Source organism: Crotalus tigris, unplaced genomic scaffold (genome assembly GCF_016545835.1).
Source record: "Crotalus tigris isolate CLP2741 ecotype Arizona unplaced genomic scaffold, ASM1654583v1 scf7180000019649.48550810456:505611, whole genome shotgun sequence".
Classification (NCBI taxonomy): Eukaryota; Metazoa; Chordata; class Lepidosauria; order Squamata; family Viperidae; genus Crotalus; species Crotalus tigris.
In genome coordinates, this window is record NW_024097641.1 from 192230 (window position 1) to 209870 (window position 17641).

The 17641-nt window shown below is 41.9% G+C and overlaps 1 long non-coding RNA gene across 2 annotated transcripts in view; it reads right to left on the reverse strand.

The window, feature by feature from the left end:
* Positions 1 to 17641, reverse strand: part of LOC120317439 — a 74896-nt gene that overhangs the window by 17168 nt on the left and 40087 nt on the right. For both annotated transcript variants that reach the window (XR_005559233.1, XR_005559232.1), the window contains one exon: positions 8900 to 9012. This is a non-coding gene — a long non-coding RNA (uncharacterized LOC120317439). The remainder of the gene's footprint in view (positions 1 to 8899; positions 9013 to 17641) is intronic.

A 17641-nucleotide genomic window follows, 5' to 3' on the forward strand; every position in this document is an offset into this window, starting at 1 on the left:
GGGAAACGGGCAACATTTTCACGGCCTCCTGTCTACAGGATGGAAAGAGATGGAGTCTACAGGATGGTCTCTGGAGTCAACTGCTTCAGAGAGAAGGGATTGCAGTCAAAAAGTTCTGCGCCCTGGAAATTCCAGAAAGGTCTCTCCACTGTTTTTTTGCAAATAAGCAGAATAGCATTCATTGGCATCAGGAAATTTCATGTTACCCTGGCAAGTCCTCGTGACACAGGCATTCAGACCTACTGTAGGTCCTATCTAGTAGACCATCCGCTTGCAAGAGGCAGTTGGATCATAGACATAGAATGTGATGTAGAATAATACAATTGGAAGTCTATCTAACCCTGTACTATTTCAGACAAATGCCGGTCCAGTCTCTTTTTAAAAACCTCTAGTATTGCAGCATCCCACAAGTTTTGGAGGCAAGCCATTCCACTGATTAATTGTTTTCACTGTCAGGAAATTTCTCCTTAGTTCTAGGTTGGTGTTCTCCTTGATTAGTTTCCAGCTGTTATTTCTTCTTCTGCCTTCAGGTGCTTTGGAAAATAGGTTGACACACACACACACACACACACACACACACACACACACACACACACCTGTTCTTTGTGGCAGCCCCTCAAATAAGGAAACATTGCTATCATGTCACACCTGGTTCTCCTTTTCACTAGACTAACCATTCCCAATTTCTAGCTGGGGGAGAAACAAAAATAATTTCAACTCCTTCTTGGTGCCGTGCATCTAGCAATGAGCCGAAGGAGAAGCTATCTCAGATTACCTCCAAACAACAGTTTGGTGTTCCTTTTCACCACTCAAAAGAAGATTATGTTCTGAAAGAAGCTGTTTTCTGCCTGGTCACGTGAAGGGACATGACAGGGATACCATCCAAAAGTTTAGAACTACTGGCATTTTGAGGAGAAGGAGGGACTAAAATAAATGCTCGGTATTCCAGAAGCCAATCACAGAATAGTTTGCAAAATTAACTGCCCAAAATGCTATGCAAAGTGTAGCTAAAGTCTTATTTTTTCAAGTAATGCTTAATAGGATGCAGTACAAGATGGGGAAGTCTCTTTGTATTACAAGTAGTAATACTTACAATACAAATATTGTATTACTTGTATTGTGCTTACGACCACAATGGAACCCAACGTTTCCGTTGCTAAGCGAGACATTTCTTAAGTGGGTCTTGCTCCATTTTACAACCTTTCTGGCCATGGTTGTTAAGTGAATCACTGCCATTGTTAAGTTAGTAACACGGTTGTTAAGTGAACCAGGCTTTCCCATTGACTTTGCCTGTCAAAAGGTTGCAAAAGAGGATCCCATGGCCCCGGGATGCTGCAATTGTCATAAATATGTTAAGCGTTTGAATTTTGATCACATGATCATGGAGATGCTGCCATGGTCATAAGGGTGAAAAATGGTCATAAGTCCCTTTTTTTCAGTTCCGCAACTCCGACCGGGCACTAAAGAACTGTTCTAAGTCAACAACCACCTGTATTAAAAACATACAGCCCAGACACATGGGAGATCATTTGGGTGAGGAATGTCAAATTTACACAAGCCCAAAATCTAAGGGAAATTTTTTATAAAATGTTTTATAGATGGCACCTTGATCCACAAAAAATGTCTCGTATGTATTCAAACCTGCAGCCTAAATATTGGAGATGTGGTTGCTTGGATGCCACTTACTATCATATTTGGTGGTCATGTAAAAGTATAAAAGCTTTTTGGATTAAGATATGGTGGAATATTCAAAGAATTTTTAAAAGAAGGATAAAATTTACTCCACAACTGTTTTTGTTGGGTATTGTTTTGGATTGTGATGATAAAGAGATTACTTTAATGTTAAATTTAATTACTGCGGCTAGGCTGTTAATAGGGCAATATTGGAAGAAGGAATTTTTGCCTACTTTGCAAGAATGGGTTTTTAAAGTATCTTATTTAGCGGAAATGGCAAAAATTTCGGCTTTCTTGAAAGATCAATCGCAAGAGAAGTACCTCTTGGTGTGGAAAAGATGGATACATTTTATACAATATAAGTATGATACAAGAAAATACCATCTAGCTTTTGAATAATTTATAAGTTTAAGATATTTATCTAGAAGTATAATTATTATTATTCTTTATTTTTTTTTATCTTTTTATTTTATCTTCCTTTCTGTTTTTTATATATCATGGAGTTAAAGTATGTCGTAATTTGTTCATTGAGTGTAATGATATTAGTTTAAGGTTTATTTGGGTTTAATTTTTTTTTTTTCTTTTAAGTTCTAGTTAAGCCTGTATTCAGCTCTGGGAAGAATGGGGGAGGGTTTTGGGGAGGGTTGGGAGGGATCGGGGAAAGGGTTTTTATTGTAAAATTTTAAAAAACTTTTAATAATAATAAAAAAAAACCTACAGCCCAGCTTCACCCCAATGGCTGAGAAAAATGCTGGGTTTCAGGGATGGAGAAACCGTCAGAGCCACCAGGACAATCAACTTAATTGTTATTATTTAACCCTGTGGGGCCTGGATGTGGAGAAAATTCATCCTGCCCAGATCAATAGATCAAATGAATTATGAGTCACTTAAATTGGACTGGTTTAAATGGCCCTTTGGTATGATCAAATTTCTTGGGGAAATGGCCCAGCGTAGAGCTCAGCCTTGTATATTCTCCATCCCAGATTATATTGAATTTGGAAAATTCCCTGCCTCTAAATAGGCAGAAGAAAAACAGACCAAGTTATGGGAAAATGTTCCTTTAGCCCTGTAAGTCTTCTCAACTGTCCATTTGTGTTTAGATTGGCTCAGACTTTCTTAATTATCCATCATCTGTAGGCAAACCAGCGACTTCAGTTTTCTTTAAAGCAGTCAATCCTTTGATTAAAAGGTGAGCCTTAACAGCTCCAATTATTAACCTGAAAGGTTTACTCCTCAGGAGAATGAATAGCACAAATTTGCTAATTATTGCTATTATTTATAATTGTTTAATGAAGGAGGAGAATAATATCTTAAATGTCAAAGTTCCTATTTTAATTGCCTCAAAGGAGCGATGGAGATCATTATGTTGATCCTGGAGGGGGAAATATACATAAATTTTATTTTAAATGCTCCAGGAAAATCTGAAGATATGTTTAGAAAAACACATGGCATTCATATTGTTACTGTGTGTGTGGATGGCACAAAACCCCCAGAGCTTATTGGGATTTCATGATAAATAAGCTTTTTACAGTTAGGGCTTTACTGAGGTTTACTTCAATAATCTGATTCATTAACAACGGAAGATCAGTTACAATTCAACAAAGAGGGTTTATTTTTATTTTTTAAAATGAAAAATCAGCACAAAAGAGGGAGGTTTATTTCATGTAGGTGCCAAAATTATGACTTACAGAGATGGCTTTCTTTTAAAATGATTTGCTGTTGTACATCTTAAATAAATCACCTATATATTACAAAATGTATACATATGCAGATATATAGATAATCTGTAGAAAAAGCTTAATGCGTGTGAGCGGAAGCTGAATGTTTAAGTCTACCAAATTTGGGTGGGATTTCTCTAGAGCAGCGGTCCTCAACCTTGGCAACTTTAAGACTTGTGGACTTCTACTCCCAGAATTCCTCAGCCAGCAAAGCTGGGAGTTGAAGTCCACAAGTCTTAAAATTGCCAAGGTTGAGGAGCCCTGCTCTAGAGTAGTGTTTTTCAAACTTGGCCGTTTTTAGATGTGTGAACTTCAACTCCCAGAATTCCTCCAGCTGGAGACGTTAAAGAAGGAAATCCAAATCTCCAGCTGGTATTTTAACTAGGCTTGCTCTGCTATTGAAATATGGTGTCTCGTCTACATCTGTCATCCATGAATTGCCTCCATGACTTGCATTCAAGAGAAATTCAGCTGTTCTGAGAAGATACAGGGGATGGCACGACCAATAGGACCTCAATAGAAGAATCCACAAAGGTAGCAATCCTGCTCAGTTTCTTGTAAACCAGACATGGGCATTTTACGCCCCCCCCCCTCCAGCCACATCTGGCCCTTTGGCTGTCCCTGTCCAGCCTGCGTGAGGTCAATCAGAAATTAGAAATCAAATGTAAATCAGTCGGCGCCATAAACGCAACACAACTGCATTGCATTCATTTTGAAGGCGACTGCTTTATTTTTCAATTTGCGTGCGCGTGTCCCTGTGCACCTTCGCAAGCCTTATCGGTTCAAGCCGTCCACCGCAATCCCAGTTTCTCGTATGGTCCTTTGGGAAAATGAACTGCCCATCCCTGAATGCTTCCCTTTTCTGTAAACCAGGGGTTCTCAACCTTGGCAACTTTAAGACTTGTGGACTTCAACTCCCAGAATTCCTCAGCCAGCAAAGCTGAGGAGTTGAAGTCCACAAGTCTTAAAGTTGCCAAGGTTGAGAACCCCTGCTTAAACTGTCTGGAAAATATCAGAGCCTGCCTTTCCTCAGGTCCAATGTGAGGTCCCCACTTCCACGCGTGCCCCGTCTCTCCTACAGAACCAAGAGTCTGAGCGACCTAAACGAAGCCTTTCTGTTGGCAAAGGCACAGCATCCGAAAACTGCTTTCAGGACTGGCCAATGAAAACAAGCCCCAAATTGCTGAGCAAAGGATTCTGTGGCCAAGATCGGCTTACATTCCCTTGTCGGAAGGAAACGAGAGGCCCCTTTCTCTGGTGCATACATACCGAAGAGAATGTGGACTTTGCTTGCTTTTAAGAAGCCATCAATATTATGACATAACACACCCTCCTCCCCAAAAAGCCTTCACCGATGTTAAAGCCTACCATCACTAGTAGAGCAACTAAGACAATGAAAGGCCTGGAGACTGAAAGATAGGAAGAACGGTTGCAGGAATTGAGTATGGTCAGTCTAGACGCAGTGTTTCCCAAACTTGACAATTTTAAGGCATGAGGACTTCAACTCCCAGAATTCCACAGCCAGCGTTTGGGAGTTGAAGTCCACATGCCTTAAAATTGTCAAGTTTGGGAAACACTGGTCTAGAGAAAAGAAGTTCTAGGGGTGACAGGATAGCAGGGTTCCAGTATTTGAGAGGCTGCCCCAAAGAAGAAGGGGTCAACTTATTTTCCAAAGCACCGGAAGGCAAGACAAAGAACAATGGATGGTAACTAATCAAGGAGAGAAGCAACCTGGAACTAAGGAGAAACTTTCTAATAGTGAGAAAAATCAATCAGTGGAATGGTTTGCCTTCAGAAGTTGTGGAGGCTCCATCACTGGAGGCTTTTAAGAAGAGATTGGCCAGCCCCTTCTCTGAAATAGTATCTCCTGCTTGAGCAGGGGGTTAGACTAGAAGATCTCCAAGGTCCCTTCCAACTCTGTTTATTTGCCAGGGTTTATTTGCGCCGAAGCAGAGTCCACTTGAGTAGACTGCCATAATTCAAAGCAATCCAGAGTGGATAGCCATTATTTCCTTCCCCAGACTCACTTACTTATACTTTGATTCTCTGTCTGCCTATCTCTATAATCCAGCGTGACCTATCTGAGCAGGCTTCTCCTAATTTTAGTCCCCACTCTGGTACAGTTGGACCTGCCACCTGAGTGCAAATGTTCTGCTTTCTTTGTTTCCGAAGACTTCCTTCCTCAGAATCCTCAAAAGCAGATTGCCTGCTTCTCTTGCAAAATCTCTTGTTTTAATTGTTCAATAATACACGCTTCCCCCCCCCCCGCCATAAGCCAGCCTTGTTTTCAAAGCAATAAAGAGAGGCAGCCCACCCCTTTTCCCACTCCCTCGTCGTCAATATTGCAAGTGCTAGACATTGTCAATATTGCAAGTGCTAGACAAAGCGTGGTTTTATTGGGACATCCAAGGATGGGCTTGGCGGGGAAGACTTTGACCTCCAAAGAGAATTAGAGCAGAAGGCCCAGCTCAGTAGCCTTGCCGCCTTGCCTTTGTGTCTTGCACTTTCATTGAATTCCGACTTTGATTGAGGTGGGCAGATAAATGGGGAGACAATAATCCAGAGATTTCATACCAGCTCTGGAGAAGGGAAGACAATTACCATGACAACATGGCTAAAAAAGGGGGAAATGGGGCACCAATTTTACTCTGGTGAGAGAAACATAGGCTTTCAGGAGAGGGGCGGGGGTACAAATTTAGATTTTCGCCAGTTGGTTGCCCTGATGCTTGGCCCAAAAGAGTAAGTCCTTTTGATTTTCTCCAGGACAAAGTTACGGGCTTACAGTGGCGTAACTGAGATCAGGATATGGTTGATAGCTCTCCAAAGACAACAACATCCGGGCAGATGGTCTTTGCATTTGGATTCAGAGGCCAAGAAGCCAAAAAACTTTGCAAACCTTTGATTACTGACCGATGCATTCGTTTGGGGAGTCACAAAGGTACAAAAACTCAGCATGGGACAATTCTTGTCATTTTCTCATCATTTGCTCTTCTGGGCAATTTTCTTCTCCTGGCTGTTGGCCAACACCTCTAGCCTTGTTAACTTTTGTGTTGTAATAAAGCACCTGCAGCTCATTCCGTGTGAAAGCGAGAGAGGGAGAGGGACGGGGAAGGGGAAGAGAAATCTGCCATGGGCTGGAGACAAGGATCCCATTTATTCTTTTGTTCCAATTTAAAAAAATGTAGAAAGGAGAATGGAGGATCCTTTGCCTTGATCTGACAGAATGGGCTGCAAAATGGAGAAGCTTGAAACACACCCTACAAACACTTTTAGGAGTGCTTGTACATTCTGTGTGTGCAGGTGTGAAAGTACAGATATTTTAGGCAGTAGACACAGATAGAAATGTATCAGGAGAGTGACCGATTCAATATTTCAAATTCAGAGGGAACCTGGTAGAACATCAACTTCAAGCTTGGAAGAAAGTAAGTGTCTATATCTCACTCCCTTAGATTGGAAGATCTTCACCATTGGTCTAGACCAGGGGTAGGCAACCTTGGCTCTTTTATGACTCGTGGACTTTGCTGGCTGAGGAATTCTGGGAGTTGAAGTCCACGAGTCATAAAAGAGCCAAGGCTGTCTACCCCTGGTCTAGACCAGTGATGGTAAACCTTTTAGAGACCAAGTGCCCAAACTGCAACCCCAAACCCTCTTATGTATCGTCAGGTGCTGGGTGGGCATGGCCGATTGGGTGGGTGTGGCCCATTGGGTGGGCATGGCTGCCGTGGTAACGGCAGACTGGGTGGGACTAAAAAGTTCAATCGATCAATTCCAACTTTGTGAGCTCTTTTTTTCCCCCCCGGGAGAAGTTGAAATTGATTGATTGAACCTTTTGGGGGTTTTTTGCACATGGCCGCGGAGGCCTAAAGCGAAAAGGTTTTATAAAACCTAGCTGAAGGCCTAAGACTGGGGTGACGGCGCACATGCCCACAAAGAGCCATAGGTTCGCTACAGACTCTAGGCCATTTTTAAATGTGGACTTCAACTCTCAGAATTCCCCAGCCACACTTGTTAAAGTGGCCAAATTTAAAAAGTGCTGACCTAGCCTGATCTAAACATGAATCCTTTGCTTTTGGTCCTAGCTTGTTCCTGATTTGGTGACTCCTTGTGTTCATTGCAATTCAACATCCCATTTCCACTCTGTCATTGTACCTTGATAAATACGCATCATGAACTCTTTCATCACTATTTTCTATTTTATAAAAAAAAATAGTTTTAATTTTTTTCTAGAAAATAGAAAAAAAACTATTTGGAAAATTTTCTATTTTATGAAAGCACTATTTGCATGTTGTCCCGGTCCTCCCACCCCATAAAAAAGTTCATACATAGCACTTTTTAGGAATTTCTGCAGTTAAAAAAGAGAGAGGAGCGGGGCTAAGCCACAAGGACATTGAACATTGCCATCTACCGGATGGAGATTGTATATACAATCATTGCATTTTTTTTCTCCAGCTTAATGTTTTCCAAATGTTTTGATATATGACTCCTGAAGTTGAAATATAATGGAGCAACAGTTTATGCACCAAGGTACCTCAAATAGGTTAAATTACAGAATGCATCCAAAATCTTAGACCTATGACTCCCAAGGGAATGATATTTGGGAAAGTTGTGGCTATTTCAATGCTATTGGCTGCTGCTGCATAGCTGGGCTGCTGCTGTCATTTTCTGTGACAGTTTCCCAGTCACTCTCACAATCCCTTGTTCCCTCTCCCATCCAGCAACAGCCATTTTCCCACCTTCTGGGAAGGGAAGGGAATTAGAGAGCATAAAAGATTGGAACCGATTGGCTCGTAGAGGACAAGGGATGTAGAAATCAGGCTACATTCATTCTATGTAAGTATTAATCATGAATCCATTGGTTTCATGTTATTCAACATGTGAAGATTGCCAATATCTCCACTTTTGTTTCATTTGAAGTTTTCCTGACCTAAGGATGGATGTCTTTTAGCTTCATCTTGCACACAACAAACATACACATTTTATGTCCTAACTTACCAAAGTATGCATTTTTTTGCATCAGATGTGGAAAACCATCTCCTTTTGCATATTCCAATCTACTCTTGTGTGCCATTGTTGACCCAAGACAACCTGCACAACAGGCTCGAGAGCCATGCAATGCTTTATAGGTGCCCAACCTTGACAAAGAGGTCTACAAAGAATGTCTTTGAAACAACTTCACAAAATGTTGCCCATAGACTGTGACTCTATAGAATGGAGGAGGGTAACCACAACTTTGTGCAGATGAGCTAGTATGCATGACCAGAAGTCCATTTCTAGTGAACTGAAGAGATGGAAGAACTGTTTCAAGAGTCTAATCAAAGATTAAAAAAAATTAAAAAAAAGAGTCTAATCAAAGAAAAGTACCTTGCACTCTCCAGGAGAGAGCATTTCACTGGACCTCATTCATGTCAAGATGAATGCCATTTTGGCACCTCATTTCATACTGCTGGAAGAGGAATCTATGCCACGTTGTGGCAAATCCTTCATAACAATATCTCTAGCCTACTTACATGTGCTCTAGAAAGCTGGAAACCGGTTGTGAGGGGATGACTGTCTTGTCTGGGCTCCAGGGAAAGTAGGACATCTTTTTGCATCTTTCCATCCCATGTCCGTTGCGCAACATCTAAGAATGGAATAGAGGGACAGGTGTGTTATAATCTTCTCCAACAAAATAGTCCTGCAGCCTGTTAAGGATTAAGAGGGTTATTGTCTGCAAAAAGAAAAAGTAAAAAGAAACCACCCAAAATATTTTCTCCTCAAAATGAGCGAGTTAGAACTCACCAGAAAATTCAACTCCATTTCTCACAGGTTCAACAGAGACCTGGCTGTCTTCACACACAGTATACATTCTGCAACTTTTCATGTCACTTCTGCTTCCTTCTCCTCCTCCTTCTCCTCCTCCTCCTCCTCCATTGCTCCAATTCCTACCATCTTTTAAAGACCCCTGAAGAACTGGCTTTCCCCTCCCACAGGCCCTGGGATGAGGTGTTGTTTTTAATGGAGAGTTGTAAACTGGGCTGATATTATTTTCAGTGGCGTTCATGAAGCAAACATGGCAGTTATGAAATGAAGGCCACAGTCATTAAGCATATGCTGCAATCGTTAAGTAAAGCTATTAAGTTGTTAAATAAAGCTATTTGGGACAGTTTTTGCCCAAAAGCAGGAAGTAAATGCTCTTTGTAAGCAGCATTTGGAGAAACCTGTTGCAACTCTGAACAACACTAAGCAACTGGTGGAAAGTTGAGGACTACCTATATAATACTCTCTTTTTCTGTACTGATAAAAGAGAATATTTGTACCGATAAAGGAGAATATTCGTAGCTCAGGATCGAAGTCTGAGATCCTTGATGCTCTCTGAGCTTGGTGGTTTGACAGCACTCATAAACATCAAGAGCACTGATGATGTTGCTACGTTTGGTAATGAAAGATCTGCAAGAAAACCACACAATTCGGAGAGCACCAATGACCCCACTATCTTCTGGGGTTTTTTTTTCTGTCAAAATGGACTGTGATCCATGAAAGCTTGTGCAAAAAAAGCTTACACAGGCAGTCCTCAACTACGACCACAACTGAGCCCAAACGTGTTGTTAAGTGAGAAATTTGTTGTTTTGCCCCCATTTTACGACTTTTCTTGTCACATTTGTTAAGTGAATCACTGCAATTGTGAAGTTAGCAACGCGGTTGTTAAGTGAGTCCAGCTTCCCCATTGACCTTGCTTGTCAAGTCGCAAAGGGGATCCCTTGACCTCCGAGACACGGCAACCGTCGTAAATGCGAAGCATCTGAATGTAAATCACGTGACCCTGGGGATGCTTCAATGGTCCTAAGTGATAAAAATGGTCCTAAGTTGCTTCTTTCAGTGCCGTTGTAACTTTGAACGGTCACTAAATGAATCATAAGTTGAGGACTACCTGTGTAGCCTTTAAGGTATCACTAGGCCCTTTATTATTTTTTTCCCTTAAAACTGGTCAAGATTCCTCTACGCCCAAAGCTGCAACTGGAGACCAACTTTACGGGAGACCCCTGATAATTTTATACACTCTAAAAGAGGAATTTTATATCAGCCACGCTGGGTATTAAAATGGCCTCCCGATTGAACAGAAAACAGCACATCCCATTTGTTGCCATTTCAGCTACTTTAATCAATGTTCCCAGGGAATTCCTTCTGGGAAACTCATCTCATCTGGGACTGAGAATGTAAAAGTAATCATCAAAGCTTTAGAATAATTACGACAAATGAAAGCAAACGCATACGATGCTCTTTTTCGAGATATTCCCCACGGTCAATGTATTAAGACAGCTGTAGACCTGGCTAGTCTGAATTAGAAGAGAGATCCTACATAAGCTCTGGAGATGTGTGGAGGTTCCTTCACCCTGCCAAGTGAATATCCAGGTGGCCAGTATTTGGATTGGAGATTATATGAGAGCCCAGAACAATCTGACTCTTTATGCGTTATGAAAGGAAGGAGAATGTTAGAAAAATAATAAAGGCAATTTGATCACCTCCCCCGGAATGACATCCTCCATAAATTTTGCCTAATTCTGACCCAGGACTAGTTGAGCATGATCCCAAATGGATTGAGATCCAATGGTTCTCTTCATCACAGAGGATATAAAAAAATCACCTGGAACAAAAATTCAGAGGTTTTTTTTCCTGACTTTTTCCTGACATATTTGAAATCTTCCAAGATACAGTTGGTTAGATGCAGTATAGTTTTGCTACTAGACCTTGAAATTCTTTATTAAGCCTACTTGCAATAGATTTTAACATTTCCCCAAGATGAAAAACACAATAAATACGACTGTTAAAATAATCTACATTCAAAAAGCCAGGCACTTATTACCATCTTTGATAGACATGCTCCAAAGCCGAAAGATTCTGGTTAAGAATACACATATGGTTAGAGAAAATGACTAAAAAACATATAGATTTTAATCCAGAACTATTTTTGTTAGGCATAATTGTAGGAAATTATGAGAAAGAGTGTATATATCTAATGTTACATGTATTAACTGCAGTGATAATTGTATTCGCTCAACATTGGAAAAATGAAGATTTACCAACGGAGGAAGAGTTAATTAAAAATTTTAGATTGTGCAGAAATGGATAGATTGACATTGAAAATGAAAGAGAAAGAAGATTCAGTATATTTTAGAACATGGGACACCTTTTATCAATGGCTAGAAAAACGAGGTAGAGAGAAAGAAATTTAACACGTATTAGTAAGTTAAATGTTGGAACCCAGACAATATGTTGCTGATAAAATATTAAGCACTTGTGATTATAAAAAACTACTGTTTGACGTGGGACTCCACAGTCACACTGAGGGGTGGATACTATGCCCCATTTATATAGGGCAGCGGTTCTCAACCTATGGGTCGCGACCCCATTTGGGGTCGAACGACCATTTTACGGGGGTCGCCAAACAACGCGATCCGCCATTTTCCCCCTCAGGGGGCGCCGCCACGCATGCACGCTGCGCATGGGAGCGCCGCCGTGCATGGGGGCGGCACCACGCATGCGCGACGCATCCATGTGACCGGGGGTCGCCGTATAAAAAGGTTGAGAACCGCTGATATAGGGAGTCCCGGCAGAAGCTGTGGGAAAATGAAATCTTGAAATCAATAAATGATCGAAAACAATCCTCTGGTATTCCTATCACTATTTCCTGATCAAAATCACTATTTTCGATGTTGTTGAAAACTGGCTGGCTATAACGATCTACATAGTTTATAGAAACAGTCACATACCGGCTCCACTAACTGAAGCAGGGGTCTTCAAACTTGACCCTTTTATGACTTGTGGACTTCAACTCCCAGAATTCCTCAGCCAGCGGGTCTGGCTGAGGAATTCTGGGAGTTGAAGTCCACAAGTCATAAAAGGGCCAAGTTTGAAGACCACTGAACTAAAGTCTACTGAAGTCTTCATTTGTACCTATGGACAATGGAGAGAAAAGTCTGCCCGTTTGTCTGTCTGTTTGCCATTGCCTCCTTTCTAGAGCTGAGACAGAAAGTGATTGGCGCAAGCAGGACTAGAACTCCCAGTCTCCCGTTTTTTAGCCTGCTCCCTTAACCCTAACCCTGGCCCAGCCCGACTCTTGCAATCAAGTGTTGCCCAAAGGAATGATTAAGACAAGTGCCATTTCTTCCATCAGAAGATCAAATGGCCAATCCTTTCTCCTCTTACACTCACAGTTGTTCTAACAAACTGATGGAAGGAAGCAGCTAAGCTCCTCTTCATCGCTTATTAATTTCCTAACTGGGTGGAAATGGCACAATTCCCCTTGGAGATCCAGGCCAGCTCAAAATATTGAGGAAGCTACTCAGGCATTTTCCAGTGTAACTTAGAGCTGAGGACACTGGAAGGGAAGGATAATGGGGTGTTTGTGGGGGACATAGAGGGTGTATTTTCTGCTGTTGCTAAGACAGATTTCCTTCCCTCCTCCCCCCCCAGCTCATGGCCCCCTCCACTTCCGTACCATCCAATCCTGGCACTTCTTCTCTCCATTGGTTCCACTGTCGCATCGAATGATTGTGACAGCTTTGCATTCTCCTCACTTATTGGCTTAGTCCGATGGCCTATTATCGAGGGAAGCAAATCGGATGCTTAATCAATACTTGGCAAAGGCTGCCAGAGGCTACATTAGCATCACACCACTGGCTGTCTGGCTGTCTGCCTTTGAGATAAGCATCAAAGGAGCTCGTGACATGATGGAGCACCTGGCTAATTCCATTTCGGTTGTGGAGGAAGGAACACCACTGATGCACACAGAGCTCCCTTTCCTACAGAGTCATTTGGAAGGAACCATTTGTGACTGTTGGTCTTCTAGGAGCATCTTCCAGGTCCCTCACTGCTCCCTGATGTATTGAACCTAAGAGGAATGTCCAAATCTATCTCCTACACCTGTTTGGAAAGATCTAGATGACTATGAAAGGAGATGTTGGACCTCTATGCTGGAAGCTTCACTACGGTCAACATTTGATGAAAAGCAGCTTTCTTAAAACATGGGGACCTGGTCCATAGTTCAGAATCGCTGTAGAGCTGGGTGGCCTTATGAAACAAACACAACAAAAAAAAATTACCTTTCTGCTTCAAAAAAAGTTAGTGTAAGATAGAGATTAAACATTTCATCTGGGAGGGAAAGTTCAGATTCAGATCTCCATCCAACCATAAAGCAGGGTGGACTTTAGACTAGTCAAATTAAACTAACCCACCAAGATTGTCATGGAGGAAGCTCTAAATGCAACCCATAACTACAAAAGGGAAGAAGACATGGATTCTGTTTCTTGGTTCTTCCAAACCCAGTTTGGTCACCACCCTTTTTTTCTTGCCCACTTTGAGGAATCGGGTGCATCTCATCTAGATCAGTGGTTCTCAACCTTTCTAATGCCGCGACCCCATAATACAGTTCCCCACGTTGTGGTGACCCCCAACCACTTATACATCACCGGGTGCCAGGGGCGTGGCCAAAGAAAAGGGGGGAAAATGGCGGACAGCCTTGTTTGGCGACCCCCGTGAAATGGTCGTTCGACCCCAAATGGGGTCCCGACCCGCAGGTTGAGAACCACTGATCTAGATGATTAGAGGAACCAATAAAGTTCAGAAGGGACCAAATAGGGGAACTCATGGATGAGAAAGCTCTTTCCCTCAGAGTATTCTCCAAATTGTGACTTACTTTTCAACACCGGCCACTCTCCAATTTATTCAAGGGAATTTACTGAATAACTTAGGTGACATGGGTGATAGAGAAATGTGATGAATGAATTAATTAATTAATGAATTAATTAACATATACTAAAGCTGTTAATAGCTACTCGTCTTGATAACCATAACTAGCATGAAAATACCTTGCTACTAGGATGTGTTTGAATGGACTCCATGCAATGCAAAAAATGGATTATATAAGTCTTTAGCCAATTCTTCTTCTTCTTCTTCTTCTTCTTCTTCTTCTTCTTCTTCTTCTTCTTCTTCTTCTTCTTCTTCTTCTTCTTCTTCTTCTTCTTCTTTTTCTTTTCCTCCTCCTCCTCCTCCTCCTCCTCCTCCTCCTCCTCCTCCTCTTCTTCTTCTTCTTCTTCTTCTTCTTCTTCTTCTTCTTCTTCTTCTTCTTCTTCTTCTTCTTCTGCTTCTTCTTCTTCTTCCTCCTCCTCCTCCTCCTCCTCCTCCTCCTCCAGATGCATTCAGTGTGCTTAAGACAGATGACCACCATGCAAATGTGGTTAATGTTAGTCTAATCTTAAATCCAGTCAGCTCAACATCTTTCTGGCTTCTCGCAGACTTCATCCAAATAGCTCCTACAGAGAGCCGGTCAACAGTTATCTGCTCAGCCCCTGTGGTTTTTATCTTCCTGTTCACTGTTTGCTTCCCCAAGTTTTAATTTTTTTTCAAACTTGCATCTCTTGTTCCATAGATCAACATCCTCTCCTAAGCTGGACAGTTTTTTTTTCCTCTTCCCCAATTAACAGGCCAGACATTCTAAATAAACTGGGATACAATGACTTTATAAGTCTGGCGGAGATGGCTGGGCCTTGATGAATGTGCGCTCTTCAATGAAACCAAACAAAAATAAGCCAAGCTAACAAGTCTCCAGACTGGTTCCTTCAGGATGATAGATTGACAAAACATTGGCTTTTTATAACTCCCAAACCAAAATAAGCCATGGACCCAGCTGCGGTGCCATGCTAAAACAATCATGGCTCTATCTGGCCTCCTCCAAAGGACAGAATGTTGTGGGCGATGAGGATAGAATCATTTTAAACTTTGCAAAAATGCAGAGTGAAGAGATGGTGGGTGGGGCTGGTTTGAACATGGGGGTGGGAGGAACAAGTGCCAGAAACTTGGAGAAAGGAGACAAGTCTCAAATTTAAGACCTGGGTTGAATCTGAAAAGAATACTCATTGGAATTTAGGTGCATAAAATATCTTCCTGCACAGACACCACAAAAAAGTTCCAGTACACTGGCACAGATGATGTTACTTAGTTGGGTAATGAAATGTCTGCAAGAAAACCATCAAGCACAGAGATCACCAGGGATCCAAGTCATTGCTAGCTTGTCCATCCTAGTGGTTGTGCTCATCGTCCTCACCCTCCTCCTCTCCCATTCCGCAAATGCCTCTCCCTTCTAGCACTGATGATGTTACCTGTTGAGTCATGAAATGTCAGCAGGAAAACAACTAAGCACCAGGAACCCCACAGTTCAACCCCGAGCTACAAATATTTTCTCCTATAAGTTCCAGACACCAACCAGAGTGGAGAACAACCCAGAGAAGCAGTGCAAGATCAGAAGAGGTTGGAGGGATCTGCCCCACAGAATCAGACACATCTGAATGGACTGAATCAATACAGGAAACGAAGATGGGGATGCTTAACATAGATAGATTCAGGAGGCCTGTTGGCTTCTGAGCACGGGCACTCAACTTTCCACAGTTACAACAGTGAGGAAAAACTAACTTTGTGACCCATAGTCACATTTACTACCTTCACAAGACTGTAGAGCAAAGGAAAGCTGAAGTAAGACCATAAGCAAAGTCTCGGTTTTACTTAGTGACTGCTTCCCTTAACCACGGAGTTTCTGGTCCCAATTGTGGTCATTAAATGAGGACCAAATCAGGAACTCTGATTTAGAACTAATTCAATGTCTCCATTGGAATTAATTATAAATGCTTGCTAACATACCACAGTGATGTCATTTTTGTGTGCAAGGACCCATTAATGCTATACAATCAGTCTTGTACTCTCGGGATCCTACTACCCATATCCGAGTAGATTAGAGGGTAAAACAGATTGCCACTTAAAGTTAAGGCAAATGAGTTTTTTTTTTCTCATAGTCGCAACAATGTTAAGTTGTTCAGACAGCACCAGAACGGCACGGTTTAATTATCTCTTGGAGTGTGCATTTCCCCGATCTTTTTTTTTTTATGCACTGCTTAGTAAATGAGAGCTAATTAAACCGTTGAGTGAAAGAGAAGGAAAAGTCATAACTGAATAATGAGAATAAAGGGAGCATACTTATGTTTAGAACATACTCTCTGCCACACCACATCTTCGATAAGGTGCACCAGCAAGGCACTAGTGTTGGTTCACCATAACACTTTTCACGGTAGGCGACCAAGTTCACATTTCTTAGGGAGACTTTGAACGGGCCAGAACACAGAAGTGGGCACAGTAATTCTGGGAAGTTGAGGTCCACTCATTTTAAAGTTGCCCAGGTTGAAAAACGCTGGTCTAGTGCAAGGGTCTCCAAACATGGCCACTTGAAGACTTGTGGACTTCAAGCCCCAGAATTCCCCAGCCAACCTAGGGAATTCTGGGAGGTTGAAGTCCACAAGTCTTCAAGTTGCCAAGTCTGGAGACCCCTGGTCTGGTGCAAAACGTCATTTGCCGATTTCTTTCATATTCTTCTTCTTCCAAAAATGGTGGGGGGGGGATTTCCACTCAGTTGCAGCAGCCAAATTAAAAGGACTTTTGTTTCTAAACCAGGAAAGGATCCAGTTATAGGTGTGTGCATCACTCTTAGAAAAGAAGAATCAGCCACCTTCATTAGGGCTACCCCAAATATTGCCGAATCCACCACACATGTTCAGTTTTCTCAATGCAAAATGCTCAACACTTTGATTCTCTATATGGCAAGTGCTGATTTTAAAAAGCATGTTTTAAATGCTGAAAAGATATGAAATTTGAAGAGGTTGATCTTTTTTTTTTTTTGTCCCAAACTGAATAGAATAAAATTCTGTGTTTCTTTTCCAAGGATTTCGAAACACGTTCATTCATCAGTGAAAATTTCATTTCATCCCCAGCACCCTTTCTGTCCGGTAGAGGGCAGTAGCACACCTAGACACCAATTTTTCACTAATTTTGGTGCAGGGCTCTGGGTAGGCACATGATATTATGCTCAGATTTGAATTTCCGGTTTCCTCTGACTCGGTGCTCCGCTAGAGGCAAAGCTGATTGTATTTATCTCATGGTTACAGAGGTTGTGTCCGGAGCATGGAAGTGAGGGCTGGATCATGAACCAAGAGCTAGAAACAAAGACTGAGGAGGGGGGGGGGGGTAGGAGGCTAGGTAGATGCCATATCACAACAATCTATGTTACTGTCAAAGGCCAGCACAGGTGAGTATGTAGGGGGCTAGGTACAGCCACAGAGAGAGACAAAGAGAGAGACAGGGAGAGAGAGAGAGAGATGATAGACTGACAGACAGATGTTTGCAGTATAAAATCTGGTGATATGTAATGCCTGTAAATCAATTCCTTCCTT